General features: G+C 41.3%; 1 long non-coding RNA gene across 6 annotated transcripts in view; it reads right to left on the reverse strand.

Moving 5' to 3' along the window:
* Positions 1–19,662, reverse strand: part of LOC117200029 (uncharacterized) — a 163,732-nt gene that overhangs the window by 6,841 nt on the left and 137,229 nt on the right. For 2 of the 6 annotated variants that reach the window (XR_004481443.2, XR_007476962.1), the window contains exon 6: positions 10,612–18,661. This is a non-coding gene — a long non-coding RNA (uncharacterized LOC117200029). Of the gene's footprint in view, positions 1–10,611; positions 18,662–19,662 lie in introns of those variants that run through there. The other 4 variants (XR_004481444.2, XR_007476961.1, XR_007476965.1 and 1 more) reach the window with 4 other exon arrangements.

Genomic DNA, 19,662 nt, shown 5'->3' on the forward strand with positions numbered 1-19,662 from the left:
TCACCCTCAGGCACTGCAGCTCAGTCCACCGTTTGGAAAAGCCAGCCAGCCGAAGGGGGTGGGGACCATGTCTAGCTCGGCTCACACCCCTGCACCTACAGCTCTTTATCCTTGAGCAGACTGTTAACTCTGGGGTGCAGCATCCTCACCTAGTGCCTGCCCCACAGGCTATGGGAAGGATTGAACGGGATCGATCTACATGCAGCACGCTTGTCACGGAGCCTGGCTCCTGCGGACACTCTGTAAGTGATCATCTGTCCCATCGTTAATCATCTGTCCCATCGTTAATCCCTTGATCATCGTAAGACAAAGATTTGATTTAAAGAGTGATTTGTTCACAAACTACGATAACAGGGGACACTAGAAGATCTATCACTAGGTAATTCCCAGATTTTTCATTTGTTTCCTGAAGTTGATTAAATCTCTCACAGCAAACCAGAGATGCTATTTCCTGGCGTCCTCCCCTGAACGGATCAGCTCGCCCCGACCCCCGTTTCCATCACCTGCGTCTCCCTGACCCTATTCAGGGGACAGATGTTGCTGACCCTCCTTCACTCCCAGCAGGAAACGGCACTGCACTCTTCTCAGAGTCACTGACCATCTTTCTACGTGTATTGAAAAGCACCACAGGGGTGAAAAAATCTTGCTGATAAAGATGCAGCCTAGTTCTTTACTTTTTTAAAAAAGTCATCTTTCTGAATAAAGTTTAGAGATTTCAGTGCTAACACTTTTCTTGAAAAAAGTCGTGTTTTCTTGCAGATGTAAGGAAGAGAAGGCAAACTCTTTGCCAGGGACGAGTCTTCCTCCTCCTTGGGCCCCGTTGTTTACAAACAATAATATACACACATGCCAGGAGGAGAAGATATTACAGTAAAACAATAAATGGCTCCTAAAAACCTCAAAGTGCTTTGAAGACATTGCTGTTAGTTTCCCCGGTCACCATTTAGCAATAAAAATCTCAGATTCACAGAATTCAAGTGAGATCTCAAGAGTCAGGTGGCAATTGCAAAGTAATGAGGTCCCAGTGGTTTATTTTCTGAAAATTATTTTGGTCATTTCCACGAAGGGTTATTTTGAAAAATGAATACCCACAGTTCAAAACTTTGTAAGCTATTCTGAAGAAGACTTTTCAAAGAAACTAGACACGTCTGAATTTCCTTTCAGGGTTATTTGAAAAATTGACTGGAATGGATCAGAGAAAAAATGTGGAAAAAATAAAGCAAGATATGCAAAAAAAAATTGTTAGAGCTGTGTCCTCCTAACACATAAGCAATAGATGTGACCTCGTAAAGAGATGGGGATTCAGACGGTCTTCTATGTAAAATCGCTTGGGTGTACCAAAAGGTCTATTCCAATGAAAAGTATTTTCTTCAACAATTCCTACCATGTTTCTCATTCGTTTACATTAATTCACCAACTCCTATGATAATGACTCTGGGAGGGGTAACACAGTAAGTCACTGTTAGTGTGAATATTTTCAGTGAAAATTAATTCATCCAAAGAAAACTAAACAAACTACTTTTTTTTTTTTTTTTATGTCAGAGGGTGTGGAAAGAAGAATTCAGAGCATACCTGCTGGGACATCAAGTCCTAAGCAGGCAAGTAGGAGGATGTGGACACAGGGCATATTGTAGAACAGGATGTCCAGTCTGTAGCTAGGCAACTTTCTCTAAGCCTCAACTTTCTCCTTGTAAAATAGGAATAATTCTATCTTGCTTAGCGTACAGAGTTACTGTGAAAATTGAATTCAATAATATTCTTGAAACATTCCAATGTTTCATTCAAATATAGAAAATGAAGGAATGGGTCCTAGGGGCAGAGGGTCACAAGGACAAAAGCCTGCATTACGATGGGAAAGATTGATGACATAAATAAATGAATGTGTAGATAAATAATACAAGAGATGTCAGTTACTACATCTTGTTTGAAATTACTCTGGGAAAACAGTGTAGATATTTTATTCAAGGACATGATATAAGGAGGAAAAAAAGACAGGTTGCTGCATTAAATGGAGATTTTCTAACATTCCTAAAGAACCCTGGAGACATGAAAATCAGTCTCTTCCTTTGATCTCTCCTTAAAGAAAAGGCAACTGCTAAAAAGAATGTGGTGGATTTTCAAGCCCTGACATGCACAGATGCCCATGAGATATGAAATGGAAAAAAAGCAAACTGCTGAACCTTTTCGTAGATTCCATTATTTATATGTATGTTCGTAAATGCAGATAAACAGATCTAGAGAACACACTGAACTATTAACAGTCCTACCTTGAGGGAGAAAAGTGAGAAAGGAAATTACACTTGTATAACATTTGGAAAGTTTCCAGCTACGCACTGCATGATTTCAAAAATTTACTGTAAAAAATAGTGTGATAGATATCCTGACTGACATATGCACATTTTCTTACCATGGGGGATGAGGTCAGCTGAGTCCTAACTAAGTAGGAATCAGTCAGGTGAAACAGCAGACAAAAGTCGTTTATGGCGGACAGAGAGCCTGTGCAAAGGTGCAGGGGCCGGGGAGAGGGGAGGTTCCCAACGTGCGCAGTAGTTCGGTAAAAGTGAATCCCAGGTAGATGCGAGAGAAGAGTGGGAGGGGTGGTGGAAGGCTGACCCACGCGCCCAGTGTAAGATGTTGAGGAATCTGAGCTTTATTCCGAACCACTAGAAGCCATTGATGGACTGGGGACATGGGAGTTATATGCTCTTGTTTGTGTTTCAGGGAGATGCCTCTTGCAGTGGTGTGGAGAGTGGCCAGGGTGGAAGAAAGGCAATTAGGAAGCACCTGCCATGAGAAAAGACAGAATTATTGAAGGCTTGAACCAAATAAAATAAATATAACTGAGAGTGGTCAATTAGACTACTGGCTTTTTGAAACTGAAGTTTAGGAGGGAGAGCTGTTCAGGAGATACGGCTTTAAGAATCATCAGAGTGAATAGCATAAACCAGATTTTCCCAATTCCATCATTCGTGTTTCCTGTCACAATCCAAGAAAAACCCATATTATTATTTACTGAATAATTTTTTATTGACTCACATTAACCCTCATCTTGAAGCAGTGAAATCATAGGTGGGATGGACCACGTTTTTCTAGTACACGTTAATATAAGTACATAACAAAATTAAAATAGTGTCCTTTTTGTATAGCATCTAAATCCTTCTCAGATACCACCAGTGAAAACCGTACTATGCTTTAGGAAACACAGGATCAGTTGTTTCCAACTCTAAAAAATTATGAGTCTATGATATGTAGTCAAAACCTTCCTTTGAAAATTGAGCCCCAGACAATTTATTAGTAATTAGCCCAAGACTTGGCTTAGACCAAATGTGGTCTCTGGACCTAGTTACTCAGAAATGCAAATTCTTAGGCCCTATTGAATCAGAAACTCTGGAGATGTAAGGCTATATCTGTGTTTAGAAAGTCTTCCACGTGAATCTGACGTCCTGACCCTGAAGTTTGGTAACTGCTGCTTTGGACCACCCTCAAGATTTCTCCAGCAGAGACACTGAGGCACTTAAGAGAATCCAAGTCAGTGCTCTTACATCTAACAACACTCTGTAACTCTTTGTATTATCAGTATTCATCCTCTGCATTTCCGAACTCACGCTCCACTCATTGACAACCAATAAATAAACCGACTGAGGATTAAGATACAGGGGTGGTTTCCAGATCTCTGTGCCCTGTGTATCAACTTGGTGGTACTCTACACCACAGCTCCTACTGTCACGATTCTGCTCCACCTGCCCGTCACATACTATTGATATTATGTGCTTAAAGTTTTTCTTTAAATAAATTTTCTTTTTCCACTTTAATACATTAACTTAAAAGAAAAAATTATATTACTGCCACCACCAGAAAGTCAGTATCACGCCATAAACAAAAGCTAACTATAAAAATAAATACTATGTTATTAAATTATATCTTTGCCTGTTAAAAGTTCTGCTCTTGAGAGTTGCATTCTCTGTCACCAAGTGGTTAGCCTGTCTTACGGAGCTGTTCAAGTTTCACGTCTAACTGGATGTAATCTGCATAGAAAAAGCATTGAAATGGACACGACATTCTCGTCACAGGATTCAACTTTAGTTAACTGTATGAGCATGAACCCCCTAAAATCGTCTCCCATTCCAGAAGTGGCTCACATCTCATACTTCGGGAAATGCTGTGTTAAACCATATGTATACGATAAACACTGAGAATCCGTAGATTTTGACCAGGGAAGGTCCAAGATAAAACCCTCATATTCAAGAGGTAAACAGAAAAACAAGGGCAAACTGTGGAGACCAGACCACCACACCTGGACGGAGCTGAGAAGGAGACCCAGCAAGAGCAAGGGCTAAACACAAGGACCCGCCTTCCAACTCCTTTCTCTCGGCGTTTGCATGAGGAGAACCTCAGCTTACTTTACACGATTGTGAAAGACAAGACTGACAGAGCGGGCTTCCCTGGTGGTGCAGTGGTTGAGAGTCCGCCTGCCGATGCAGGGGACACGGGTTCGTGCCCCGGTCCGGGAAGATCCCACATGCCGTGGAGCGGCTGGGCCCGTGAGCCATGGCCGCTGAGCCTGCGCGTCCGGAGCCTGTGCTCTGCAGCGGGAGAGGCCACAACGGTGAGAGGCCCGCGTACCGCAAAAAAAAAAAAAAAAAAAAAAAAAAAGAGGGCAATCCTCTAATAGAAAGGGCAGAAATAGAAAGAGCTTCAGGTGCATGCTTGACTGTTATGTAGTTCCTTGGGAGATTGGGTCATACCCTGTCATTTTCTGGAGACGAGTTGACATCATCCAGACCTTCAGAAGGCTCTGTTTATGTTTAAATATCCATAGTACATCAAAAATCACAGAAGCTGGGACTTCCCTGGTGGCGCAGTGGTTGGGAATCTGCCTTCCAGTGTGGGGGACACGAGTTCGAGCCCTGGTCCAGGAGGATCCCACATGCCGTGGAGCAACTAAGCCCGCGAGCCACAACTACTGAGCCCGTGCGCCACAACTACTGAGCCTGCGCTCTAGAGCCCGCGAGCCACAACTACTGAAGCCTGCGCGCCTAGAGCCCGTGCTCCACAACAAGAGAAACCACCGCAATGAGAAGCCTGCGCACCGCAACGAAGAGTAGCCCCCGCTCGCCGCAACTAGAGAAAGTCCGCATGCAGCAACGAAGACCCAACGCAACCAAAAATAAAATGAATTAAAAACAAAACAAAAAAAACAAGATGATTCTTAAAAAAAAAAAAAAATCACAGAGGCTGTTGAAGGTACTGGACGGGGCCTGCCATCAGAGAGACAGACTGAGGATCAGGCTTTCATGTGTCCTGCGTGGCTGCTTTCAAGTCATAAACAGCAGGACAGAGGCTGATGAGCCTCAGGTGTCAAAGGGAAACACAACTGTTTGGCTGCCCTGGGAAATTCTCATTGGAAAGAAAACAGAAAAATTCAGTGTGTGGTAAGGAAGAAAAGCTGAGGAAAAGGGAAAGTATTAAGGCTGATCTTTTTATCTTCCCGTCTCCTGAAATCACGTTGTCTCAAGCCCAGATCACTGCACACCTAGGCAATGGTGAGACTGGTCTAAACCCCTCATTCCCACGCCTGGCTCTCCCTACTCAACCTCCCTCCCAGGCTACCAAATACTCTGAGCATCTGAAGCATCGCTGTGATAGCTTTTCTTCTTTGCTGCAAAGTCTCTAATCCTCAAGTGGTCCCCGTGGTCTAACAGTTAAATTCAGCGTTCATGGTCCCCAACAGTTCAACCCTATTTGAGGCCGGGTCCGACACCGGGAAATCAGCCATGCCTTCCCTCCTTACGGAAAACCACCCTCTGTGTGTGTGTGATAAACCGCTGTTTGATGTGGACGCTTCTACTGTAGCCTTTGGGGAGAGAGCAGAGACCAAGAGAAGGCACCGCAGACAAAGTTCCATATGGATCACTCAGCAACATCTTCTGGAGGAAAGAATCAATGGAAATTAAATAGTACTGTGGCCAAGTGAAAGATTCTTGTATTCAACAACATTTTCCATGAAAATGGAAAATTCCCCAACTATTTAGGGATGTCTATCATGTTTATGAACTATGAGAGGATATAAAATTCTAATCCACTCACTTTTTGCTTCTAGTAATAAAATTGAGCCAAACAGAAGGAGAAAACAAGCGATCGGTGGGAAAGAAAACTCAGCCATCTAGGGATGTCTCTTTTGTTTATTTGCATTCTTATGCAAACTCCACACAGCCTCTCTGCAAATCCTTGCATCACAGAATTATGAACCACACTCCTCTGAAGATCACTCACTGTGTTTCCTCACCATAGATGGAGCCTGGGTTTTCCCTGGGGACACAATGTCCCTCTTAAACTCTTCCAGTGAAAGTGGACAGATCTCTGAGCCACTGAACAATAGGAAGGGATTCACGCATATTTTAACACCCACCTCTGGCTTCTGTGATGGCTGTTGTCTTGTTTAGGCTTATTAAGGTCTTTTTATGGATTTATGTCAACCTCTTCTGTCACCGTTGCTCTGTCCCTTGACCTCCAGAACCCTCTGTCACTTGCCTGGATTTTCTTGTGTACGTCTCCCACCCAGTCCTTGTATTTTACTCTTGGGCCTTCATTAATATATTTGGAACTACCTTTTGGACTGGAAATAGAGAAAAGTGATCTGCAAAAATAAAAGAAGAGTAAAACAGTTACACAAAGGGGGCTTCCTGCGTCTCCACAGCACTCCAGTCCACTATCGCCCTCCAAAGGCCACGCAGAATCCCCACTCTTAGAGTCAGGAGACCCTAGTATCCTCCTTTAACTCAAGTTAGTTCAAATTGAGTTCCTATTCTAACAGAACAACACTTTTCAGGGATTATTTATTTGCCTAAATTGAACGTGGCTTTACTTATGGCATGAAATCAATGTCTTACAAGGTCTTTGTCTCATCTTTCACTTTAGCAAGATGAGAGGTTGTATTTAACTGCTTCCTGGAGCTATCAGAAGGAACAAGGAATCAGTCAGGATGCTGCGTCTTGGAGGAGAATGTGGGCAACTTTCCTCCGCTGTGTGGCCCAGGGTTCTTTCAGGATCACTATGACTCTCTGACTGGAACATTCCTCACCAGCTCTTTAACTCAGGGCGGGGAAATCCCACTAGCTTTGGATTTGAAAATCTAGTAAGGCTGAATCCACATTCTTTCGAGCTAGCAAAGGGTGAGGGCTGGGAAGTGGCTCCCCCTTAGGTGGGAATGTTCAGTCCAGATCCCCATAACCCTTATTCCAGGCTGGAATTCTGGGCTTATCCCACACCCGGAGTCCCAGGCACCACTGTCAGGCTGTCTGTGTGCTTGTTCTTCCTAGAACAGAGCTAAGAGAAAAGTGAAGTCTTCCTTATACAACAGTCTCTATTAAAGGTTAGAAAATGAAAGCTACTAAGAGGAGTATTTCACAGAAACAAAACTAATTCTTACGCTTGTTCCACGTCATCATTGGGTTATCTGTCTAGCACCTAAAGGCATTTGACATTGTGTCCTCTGACTTTGTTTCTAAAGATAATTTGAGCTACTGTCATGATACTCAGCTTGGAGGTTCATCGCCCAGAAACTGCAGCAGATGGCTCTCTCATAAAGCTACAGTGGTCTGGGGGTCAAATTCTGTTCTTCATTCATCTTGATCTTTGTTGCCTTAGCAAGCTGTTTTCACATTCTTGGTAGTTGGTGGTGAGTAATTTATTTATAATAGAATTGTGTGTATTGATACTCTTTTCTGATGATATCAATGATGAATGCAGATTAGACTCTTACTTTAGTAAGAAAGCATTAGTCATGAGCTCAAATGAAGTCATGCTTATTTTAGCAGCTATAGGGCTTGTTAACTTTCAAGAAATGTGGCATAGGCTTGTTTACAGAATTCTGAAACCTCCTTAGGTTGAGCAGTAAAGCATATTGCATGTGTAGTTTCATGGATTTAAAAAAATCAACAACAAAAAAAACAGAAACAAGAACTTATTCTGCTTCAGCGCAGGTCCTAATTCTGCCACAAACTTGTTAGTTTTGGACAAGTTAATTAACTTTTCTAATTTTTCTATGAAGTCGGGTTAAAAATAGTTGAATAAGCTACTCTCAGAACAGTGGGAACTACTATGTAAAATGGTTTATAAAGCCATATATAACATTTTACAGATTTTAGTTGCGGTTATGTTTTCTGCTGATAATATAAGATAGCATATGTTAAATCTGCCTCATGTTCAGTCCACACTTTCATCAGCTTTCTTCTGGTTTATTAAAACTGCATTGGTAGTTGAACTCATTAGTAAAACTGGAGACTTTTCACTGGCGTTTGATATATATATGAAAGAAAAGTGTTTTCATACTGAATTGTCTTCAGAGCCGTCACTTTTCGGCTTCCCTTTGGTATTCCTTAATGCTGACTTTACATCTAGTAATTTGATACATTTTTCTGAAAAGCCTGCCCCTCAGAGGATGGGAGTTTGTGCAATTTACTAAAAGATTAGTAACAACCACCAGCATTGCAGGTGTCAAGGCGGTGAGAGCAGAGCAAGGGCGCCCTCTTGCGAGGATGTCCTGCCAGTGCACCTCACGGAGGGATGTAATTTGCGGCTCCAGGAGAGGGATATTCTCAGCACTCATTTGAGGTAGATGATTCTGCTGCTCTTTGTTTTATTTGCTTAAGAGACCTTCATACGTGGGAGTCACTGACCGTGATTTTGTTTTAATTTACATGTATAAGTGAACTCATATATTTTATCTTTCTCTGCTGACTTATTTCACCGAGCATAAGTACCCTTTAGGTCCAACCACGTTGTTCCAAATGGCAAGATTTCATTCTTTACATGACTAAGTAATATCCATTGTGTGTGTGTGTGTGTGTGTGTGTGTGTGTATACATCACATTTTCTTTATCCATTCAGCTATCAATGGACACTTAGGTTGCTTCCATATCTCAGCTATTGTAAGTAACGCTGTAATGAGCATAGGGGCGTATGTATCTTTTTGAATTAGCGTTTTTTCTTCTTCATAAAAATACCCAGAAGTGGAATTGACGGATTGTATAGCAGTTTTATTTTTAACTTCTTAAGGAACTTCCACACTGTTTTCCTTAGTGGCTGCACCAATTTACATTCGCGCCAACAGTGCGTGAGGGCTCCCCTTTCTCCACACCCTCACCAACACTTGTCTTTTTGATAATATCCATCCTGACTGGTGTGAGGTGATATCTTGTTGTGGCTTTGATTTGTATTTCCCTGATTTTCCTTTTCTCTCTCTTCTCCTTCTGGGACCCCTATAATGTGAAAGTTAGTACACTTGATGTTGCCCCAGACATCTCTTAAAATATCCTCATTTTTAAAATTCTTTTTTCTTGTTTATGTTCAGCTTGGGGTCCCAGCATGGTTGGCCATGGAGCCCGAGTCTCCTGGGGGTGACGCCAGCCCACTGGGGGCCAGTGTCATGTCCTGGGACAGCTTGCTGGGAGGCTGGGGGCGCCCAGGGCTGGTGCTGACCTGCTTGTGGCTGGGACTGAGGCCCCTGGCTGCTTGGCCTGGGGGGGTGCCAACTGACTGGGTCCCAGTGCTAACAGTCTAGAGAATGGACTCCAGAATGGCACGCGCCAGCCCCACTGTCCACGTGGTAGAACAAGCTCCCCAAAATGGCTGCCTCCAGCATCTATGTCCCCAGGGGAGTCCCACATGCCTCCTTCATCTGCGGAAGACTCTCCATGATCAGCAAACGGCTCTGACCCAGGGTTTTTTCAAACTACAGTCTCTGGGCTGGAATTCAGAGCATGTGAGATTTTGTGTGCACCCTTTAAGAGTGGAGTGTCTCTTTCCTACAGCCCTCCAGCTCTCCTGAATCCAAGCCCCACTGGCTTTCAAAGCCAAACTTTCTGGGAGCTTGTCTGCCCAGTGCAGGACCTCTGGGCTGGGGACCCCAATGTGGGGCTCAGACCCCTTGCTTTCTGGGAACAACCTCTGCCATTGTAATTATCCTCCTGTCTGTGGGTTGCCAACCAAGTGTGGATTTGACTCTAATGCATCTCCACCCCGCCTACACATCTCATTGTAGTTCCTTCTTTATATCTTTAGTTGTGGAAAACCTTCCCTGCTCATATTCAGGTCATTCTGATCAATAATCACTCTGTAAATAGCTATAATTTTGGTGTGCCCATGGGAGGGGGAGAGTTCAGTGTCTTCCTACTTCACCACCTTGGTCACACCTTCCTGAGCCATCTTTCTGACTGGACCTGACTCTTGGCTTGTGGTTCTTGACCTGTGAGCTTACTTTAGCAAGAACCCCCTGCCCTTCATATCTAATCAAGTCCCTCATCCCCTACACTATTGATACACAATCAGATTCTCTTCCTCTCCTCCTTGGTATCTAATCAAGTTTCTTTCACTAATTTTCCATCCACTGATTTCCTCACTCTAACCATTGTAATCCCCAGCTGCCCTTGTTTTCTGACCTGAATTCAGTTTTACACTGAAGTCTTTCTACTTTATGCGGTAGTTCAAATAAAATCTGTCTTGACATTTTTAACAAGTGTCTGGTGTGATTTCTCTTTGACAAGTCCTAAAAATATTAGACAACCTTTCACTCAATAATTTCATCTCTGAGAGTTTGTCTTAAAGAAATAAGTCAGAGTCCAGTAAAAAGATTTATTAATGAATTTGATGGTAGTCAGTAAAATAGTAAAGGAATAGAAACAGATAGTCAATTTAAAATATCCAACATTAGGGGAATGAGTGAGCAAACCAAGATGCAGTAATTCAGTGGTATATATACCGTAGCCACAGGTTATAAAGCAACATGAAAAAAATTAATTGTATTACTGAAGTGCTTTGCATAAATTTATAAACACTGTAGTTTTAAAGTATTTTTAAATATAAATGTGTTTTTTTCTAAAGTCAATGACAATTTTTAAAATTAGGGTTATTAAATATGGAAATAAATGTAAGAGATATAATAATCATATGCAATGTGTAGATCTTGTTTGGGATCTGGTTTGAACAAAATAAATGTAAAAAGATATTTTGGGAATAATGGAATTTTTAATATGGACTATGGACTGGCCTTCGTATTATGTAAATATATATTACACTTTACATTATGGGAGAATATGGTCCTTAATTTTTAGGAATATAAAATGAGCTAAGCAGAGAAAAGATTAAAAAAATGTATAGGGCTTCCCTGGTGGCGCAGTGGTTGAGAATCTGCCTGCTAATGCAGGGGACACGGGTTCGAGCCCTGGTCTGGGAGGATCCCACATGCCGCAGAGCAACTAGGCCTGTGAGCCGCAACTACTGAGCCTGCACGTCTGGAGCCTGTGCTCTGCAACAAGAGAGGCCGCGATAGTGAGAGGCCCGCACACCGCGATGAAGAGTGGCCCCCGCTTGCCACAACTAGAGAAAGCCCTCCCACAGAAATGAAGACCCAACACAGCAAAAGTAAATAAATTAATTAATGAACTCCTACCCCCAACATCTTCTTTAAAAAAAAAAAAAATGTATAAAGCCTAACTCCAATTCCCTATAGCCTGGCTGCTAGTTCCTTTCTGTAGCTAGCATCATATTTACCAATATATTTTAAACAAAGGCATGAAAAAAAATAAATAAATAAACAAAAATAAAATGAGCTAAGGATGAAATATTACAATGGCTGAGATTTTCTTTAAAATTCTTCTGCAAAGAAAAGAAATTAGATGAACAGATACGGAAATCTGTTTATAATTTTATATCTAGGTGTTCAAGTTATCTATTGCTTTTTAACAAACCATCTAGAAACAAGGTCTTAAAGTAATAACAATCATTATTGTACTCACAAATTTGGTGGTCGCCTTGAATCCAGGGCCCATCCTGCAGTTGTAGTCAGATGGCGGCTCTACCTGGGTCGTTCTTCATACAAAAGGATGGGGGCTGGAAGAGCTGGACTCTTCCTCTCCTTCCCTCACCCGTTCTCTTTCTCTCTCCCAAGTGGTTTCTATCCTTGGTGACCTCAGAGAAAACAGACTTCTTACACGGTAGCTGAGGCTCTCAGAACAAGGTCCCAAAAGAAACCAGCAGGAGTCTTGTGTTCTTTTTTTACCATATAGAAGTTACACAGCATCACTTCACTTCTACTGTAGCCAGTTGGCCCACTCAGGTCAAGTGGAAGGATCATAGACTCCAGCTTTTGATGGTAGAGTGGCAAAGTCATATTGTAAGAATAGCATGTGAGATAGACGATACTGTCCCAGCCATCTTTTAAAAATAATATCTGCCACACTAGGTGATGGATATTGGAGATTTGTCATCATATTGTCTTTTATATATTTTGAAATAGTTATTTTTTGAATTGAGGAAAAAACTAAAAGGAAATGCAACAAAGTGTGCACAGAAAGCCTCTTAAATAATTTTTCATCCTCTTAAACTGCCTATAATGTTATATTAATTCTATAACTTAATACAAAAATATAATGTAAAAGAAATATTATCTTAATCCCTTCCCAATAGCCAAAAGTAGTCAGGATGTTCTACTATTCTAAAATTAAGTCATAATAAACATTATTAATGAAAGCTACTGCCATTTCCTTATTTCTTTTACATTTCTTTAAAAACTATTGTTAGGTTGGAGCAGAGAGAGGTTAGGATTTATATCCCAGCTTGGATAATTACCAGATTGTATGTAAACCAGGCATCCAGGGACAGTGGATGAGTTAATATGTGAATCATCTATAAAATGATGTGCAAAATGTGGTGGATGTGCTTCAGTACATCTCATGCGGGGAGAAGATCCACAGATTTTATCAAATTCTGGGATCAAAAATTTAAGGATCACGATTGTTATTCTTGTTAAAAAAGTGTCACTTTTTTCTAGCTCTGTGGATTCACTGAAAACATACATCACATTTCTACCTCTCTAATCAGTTATCTTCCCTTCATCATCCCCTACTTTGTTCACACCTACCTGCATAAATTATACTCTCCAACTTCTCCCCAAAGCCATAAGATTAGAGGTGGACATAAGCTCTGGCCATCCTTTTAAAAATATCCAATGAATATTCACAGGTCTGAAACTCTATATCTTTAAATCTGAGTATTTGAGGAAGAATATTTCTGGATGCTACAACCCTCTACCCAATGATACATTAGACTATATTTTGTTAACAGTTGGTGCTACTAAAAAAAAAATCACCAGATTGGCATTTTACCATCTTCTCTATGTTTTTTTCCAGGAGAATTTGGGTCATATTCTAAATCAGCTTTTTTTTTAGGTTTGGATACTCTGTTCAAATTATTGGCTCTATATCTTACTAGGTTGTCTAGGCAGCATTTATGTTGTTTTGCAAGAGAAAACTTCAGCAATTGATTTTAGTTGTTTTCTCTTATTTTGGAAAAAAAAATCTCATGAGGAATGAAAAAATTAAACCAATGAGAAAACATGCAAACATGCAATTTTTAATGAGTATTCTAAGAAACCCAGCAAGATGTTTCCCAGTCACTTTGAGTACCTCCCTGAGCAAGTCCATTCACTTCTGCACTCCAACCACTAATTACTAATTCTTTGGAGGTTCCAAAGGAGAGGTTATTGATGCATGACACACACAAAGAATTCAAACACAAGGAAAGTGTGCTGGTCCACAATCTCTTATTTGCAATTTCAAAATCCAACAACTCTGAAAATTGAAAATTTTTTCCATAACTCATTTGGTGCTGAAACATGATCTGACTGGGATTCATTTGATAATAAAACTTGACTACTTTTAGTCATTTTTCATTCCTCTTAGCCATAAGTTTTACTGTAGAACTGTTAATAGATTGGATAACTGTTCATAGATTGGATAACCTAGCCCTCTTCTGAGAGTGTTATATAACACAGAGTACCTGTCTGAAACAGAAGATTCTGAATACAAAATCCATCTAAGTCCTTGGGCTTTCTATAAAATTGTAGATCTAAGCTAACATTTATTTAATATATTAGTCTAAATAATTTCAAACATTAAAGCAGTCCAAAGACATTTTAACAATATAATAAAGACAGAAAAACATATCAATTAACTTCATAGAGGGAATGCTTTAATGAAATAACACTCTAATGAGATTAAATGTCTTTTTTAAGATCTAAAAAATCTGATAAAGAAGAGTAATAATAATAGCTAACATTTACTGAGCCCTGATAAAGTGCTAGGTGCTCTATTAAGCAATTTACATACATTATCTCATTAATTCCTCTATACAACCAAATAAATTAGGTATTTTTTATTATACTTTATAAATAAGGAAACTGAGGTACAAAACAGTTCAATAACATTCCAGGATACATTTACAAGAGGTTGAGATAGACTCTTGAGTCTAGTTAATGACTGTGGAGCCTGTATAGCGAACCCACTCGTTCTGGAATGATGGGAAACTGACCCTACGATGTATTATACAATCGTGTTGAGCAGTTTGGTACTCCCAAAAATAAACAGGCATGCTAAAACTAATGAGTAAAAGTGTAAAAACGAGTGTTCCACTTTACTGCACCACAAACAACCCTAAAACGTAGTGGCTTAAAACAGTTATTACCTCTAATAATTGTGTGGTTTGCCTTGGCTTAGCTGGGGGGGGGTTCTTGTTTGGGATTTTCCCCATGATTACAGCTCAGTAGTGGCTGGAGCTAGAATCAGCTGAGGTTCATCTGGGATACATGTCCAAGGTGGTCCACTCACACGGTTAGCAGCCGATCCTGGCTATTAGCTAGGGCTGTAACTGGAGCACCTGTACCACACCTCGCCGTGTGGCTTGGGTTTTTCACAGGATGGTTATTAGTTCTGAAAGGAAGCATTCCAAGAATAAGCATTCTAAGAAACCCAGGAAGAGATTGTAAGACCTCATAACATAGCTTCATAAGTCCCAGAATAGTTTTCTGCCACATTCTGTTGGGCAGACAGGTCACTGAGTCCAGCCCATATTCAAGAAGAGAGTAATCTGACCCCACCTCCTGATATGACGAGCAGCATATGCACCGAAAAGAAAGTAATGGATGGGGGACATTCCTGGATACTCTTTGCCATAGTTCACCTTCTGATCACCACAATTTACATTTTTCTTTTTTTTGTGTGGTACGCGGGCCTCTCACTGTCGTGGCCTCTCCCGTTGCGGAGCACAGGCTCTGGACGCGCAGGCTCAGCGGCCATGGCTCACGGGCCCAGCCGCTCCGCGGCATGTGGGATCTTCCCGGACCGGGGCACGAACCCGTGTCCCCTGCACCAGCAGGCGGACTCCCAACCACCGCGCCACCAGGGAAGCCCCCACAATTTACATTTTTCTTATGTGCAGAATGGACTCACCACCACTCCCAAGATCCCCTAGAGTCTTATTTTACTATGGCATCAGCTCAAAGTCCAGGATCTCCTCATTTAACTTACATTCAGATACAGATTATATAGTTTCCTGGGTACAGGCATATCTCATTTTATTGCATTTTGCTTTACTGAGCTTCACAGATATTGCATTTTTTACCAATTGAAGGTTTGTGTCAACCCAGAATCAAGTAAGTCTATTGGTGTCATTTTTCTAGCAGCATTTGCTTACTTCATGTCTCTGTGTCACATTTTGGTAATTCTTGCAATATTTCAAACTTTTTCATTATTATTATATTTGTTAAGGTGATGTACAATCAGTGACTTTTGATGTTACAATTGTTATTGTTTTGGCATTTTTTAGCAATAAAGTATTTTTAATTAAGGTATGTACATTGTTTTTTTTTTAGACATAATGCTATTGCTTAAACATAACTTTTAAACATAAATTTTATATCCACTAGGAAACTAAAAAATCCATGTGACCTGCTTTATTGCACTATTTGCTTAGCTGTGGCCGTCTGTAACTGAACCTGCAGTATCTCTGAGTTGTGCCTACAAAGGTCTTCAAGTATGGTTCCCCTCAGTCTGGAGACCTGTGAACTAGAGACAAGTTATCTCCCCCTCCCCCCAACACAGCACAAACCCTACATGTAGTGGTGATACAGGAATAGGAAAATCAAAATAAATATTCTCACGAGAAACAACCGGATGGGCGTGAATGAACTAGTCAGGAGGCACAGTGCAGTCCCTAGACCGAAGCGGTTCTGAAACTGTGGCAGGCACGTGTCACTAGTTCCTTGTCTGGGGCCAGCCTTCTCTGTGGCAGTGGTTCTCCATGACTTTTGTTTCTAGCCTCTGGACTCTCTGCTCTTCATTGTGAGCCAATCTTCCTTTTCTATAAGAAATTATCCATGTTTAATGGCTGAGTAGCTTTCTCAAAATGTATCCTGCCTGAATCGGCTGGGGACTCTTAAGGCCCTTTTCACCTTGAACTACTCCTGTCCTTTCAATCCAAGCAGACGGTGCTTCTAAAAATGCGTCTTAAAAACTTAACATGCTCCCCACTACTCTAATTAGGGTTCACTCCTTTATACAAAAGCCACAACTAAAGCTCGTTGGGAAGCACCTACTTCTCTACCTTGGCCTGAGAGTCAGGTCACTGTGGGAAAATGTCCTTGAGATTCTTAGAAGCTCCTGTCCACCTCATTGGGTCTGCAAGGCACACCCTCAAGTCTTTCTGACGACTCAGAGATGGGGATTACAGCTGCACCCTTAACTATGTTTTTACCTTGACACCAGTGTTACTATTAATGTCCTCGATTTGGTCTTTACCCAGAGGCCCTTTCTTATCTTGAGAAAACTTAATTCCCCGGGGAACTGTCCCCAAACTTAAGAGCACCCCTTTTTAGTTCAATTCTCTCTATCCTTTACTTTTAGCATATGTAGCTGAAAGAAACAGGAGGGACTTTCAACATTCTACATGGAATCTCCTTGGCCAAATCCATTAGCTCATTTCCACCTGCCACATTTCTGGAGGCAACATTATTGCCAAACTTTCTGAGACTACATAGCAAGAGTCCTTACTTCTCCAGCTTCCAATAATAATTTCCTAACTGTCCCTCAGATTTCGCTGTGTCCTCAAGGGCCTTCCAGTATTTGCTTGCTGCCTGGTCCCAAGGCCAATGCCGCAAGTTTTAGGTCTTTATTACAGCAGAAACCCAGTTCCAGCTAACTGTTGTTGTATGTATCTATTACCGTGCAACAAATCAACCTAAACTTAGAGGCTTAAGACAAAAAATTATTATTACCTCTCATAGCCCTGTGGCTTGTCAGGGCCCAGCTATCTTGTTCTTACTCAGGGTCACTCACATGGCTGCAGTCAGATGGCGTCTGGTGTTGGAGTCGTCGTGTGGACTGAACCCCTAAACTAGCTCACTTATAAATGATGCTGACTGGGAGCCGGGAGCTCAGCTAGAACTGTGGCCCAGGGCACCTGCACGGAACCTCTCCACATAACCTGGGCCTCTCACAGCATGATAGCTGAGCTCTAAGAGGCGATATCCAAGGAGCAATGCTTTCAAGACATCCACGTGGAGGCTGGGAAGCTACTTGCGATTTAGCCTCTGCGACACCAGAACATCCTTTCCACCTCATTCTATTGGTGAAGCCGTTCGTCACTGCCAGCTCAGATTCAAGGGAGGAAAGTTAGATTCTACCTCTTGATGTGAGAAGCAGCATGCGATGTGGTACAGGAGGATTTGGTGGTGGCTGTCTCTAGACTCTCTACCGTAATAAAAACCAAGGTATTTATATAGTCTCAAAATATCCTTCCAGTGGAAAACCTGTCAGACACTACCTTAACGAAATGATCAATGTTAATATCACTATGAAGTATTCAACATTACTCCGTGTTCCAACCCAAAAAGCATAAACTGTGTCTAATCTCGAGGTAAGGTCAAACAAACCTCAACAGAGAAAATGTACTCTTCAAAGTGTCAAATCATAAAACACAAAAACGGCTAAGGGCTTGCTTCAGATTATTGACTAAGAGGGGATGACATCTAGCAGAGCACATTCCTGGGTAGATCCTGGGCAGGGGACTTCTTTTCCTTGTTCCTTATTGCTATAAAGTAAATTATTAGGAAAATAGGCAAAATTTGAATAAGGTCTTAACTCAAGATGGATGCATTAAATCAATACTAATTTCCTTCTTTTGATTACCACAGTGAGGCTATTTAAGGTTTAGGAAATACACAGTGAAATATTTATCAGTAAAGAGTCTTTGTGTGTACAACTTACTCTCAAATGGTTCAGAACATAACAATACCAATAATAGAAAGATAAAGCAAATGTGGTAAAATATAAATATTTGGGGAGTTTTTCGTACTATTCTTGTAAACTTTACGAGCTTATTGCAAACAACAAAGCTATACATAAAACAAACAAACACAAGCAGATCAAACATACCAGAGAATTCAGAAATGGAACCAAAGAATGAAAACAACTGATACATAGGGAAAGATGTGATCGAACAAAATTTCCTGAAACAGCAAGCACACAGTCATGCAAAGTGCAAACTAAAAAACTTTCTGAGGAAAATTTTTGCAGCACAAAAGCCAGAGAGCTCATATTCTTAATTTACAAAAGAAATCACAACCAAGCCGCAGAAGAAGAGCAGCCCTAAAGAAAATTGAGCAAAATGCATAAGCAGGTGCTTCACAAGACAGCACACACAAGTAGCCAGAATAGGTAAATCAATGCTTTAGGATTTCTGCTTACATTCCACGAGCTGAGCACATATGACTTTCTCCATCCTTTCCCAGACCCCTATGAAAATTACAGGGGAGGATTTTTCATGACATCTGTAAAGACAAAGAGAGCATGAAATGAGACAACAAAAGACCAAAGAGATCACAAACTTCTAGAATCAAAAGGCAGGCAAGAAAGTGGCAACTGTGTTAGAACAGAGACGTCTAAAAATTCAGTGCCTGTGGGAAGCAGCAGGTGGAAGTGGGGCAGCTAGGGAGAGTCAAGCCTATTTGCTTTGCTCTGGAAAGACCCAGGAGTCGAGGCGCCAGCTGCTAGGAAAAGTGCAAATGCAGGGCAGACATGAAACGCAGACCATTCTGTTTGCCAAGCGCTCCAAGCACTCCTGAAAAGTGTGAAATAAGGAGGCCAAAAGGCCTGTCCTCATGAAGCTAATCTTCTAATGCTTCTAATAGGGAGCTTATATTCTAATTTATATATCTATATATAATTATTATAATATATAATTATTTATATAATTATAATATATATTAAATATATAATAATAATATTATATATATATATATAATGTCACAAGGGCTGTGGAAAAAGGTCAGAACACAGGTAGGTAGTCGTGATCTGAGGAGTGTGTCTTAACGTATGGGGATCTGGAAAGCCCTTGCTGAAAAGGTGCCGTTTGAGCAAAAACTGAAGGAGCTGAGGGACCAGTCATGCAGGGACCTGGTGGAAGACGGCACAGCAAACGTAAGTGTCCTGAATTGGGACTGTGCCGGGCTTGTGGGAGCTAGTTTGGGGAGGGGGCTTAAGGACAGGCATTAGGAGGTAACCAGGAAATAACTAGGACACCATTGCAAGGTTTTTGGAATAAGACAAGGAGACTTTCAAGTGTTTGAAGCTGAAATCTGGAGATTTAAATGAAAGTCGTCTTAAAAGAGCAGTTTGACTTCCAGAAACTGTTCCTCTTCCAACACAGCTAGGAAAGAACCTCTCTCCAGCTACAGGGGCAGACGAGAGGTTTACATTCTTGAAAAGTTTGAACTACAGAGCATTTAGTCTCAGAGACACAACAGAGAGAGCGAAGCCCCTACTTGAGAAC

The sequence above is a fragment of the Orcinus orca genome, chromosome 4, assembly GCF_937001465.1.
Source record: "Orcinus orca chromosome 4, mOrcOrc1.1, whole genome shotgun sequence".
Classification (NCBI taxonomy): domain Eukaryota; kingdom Metazoa; phylum Chordata; class Mammalia; order Artiodactyla; family Delphinidae; genus Orcinus; species Orcinus orca.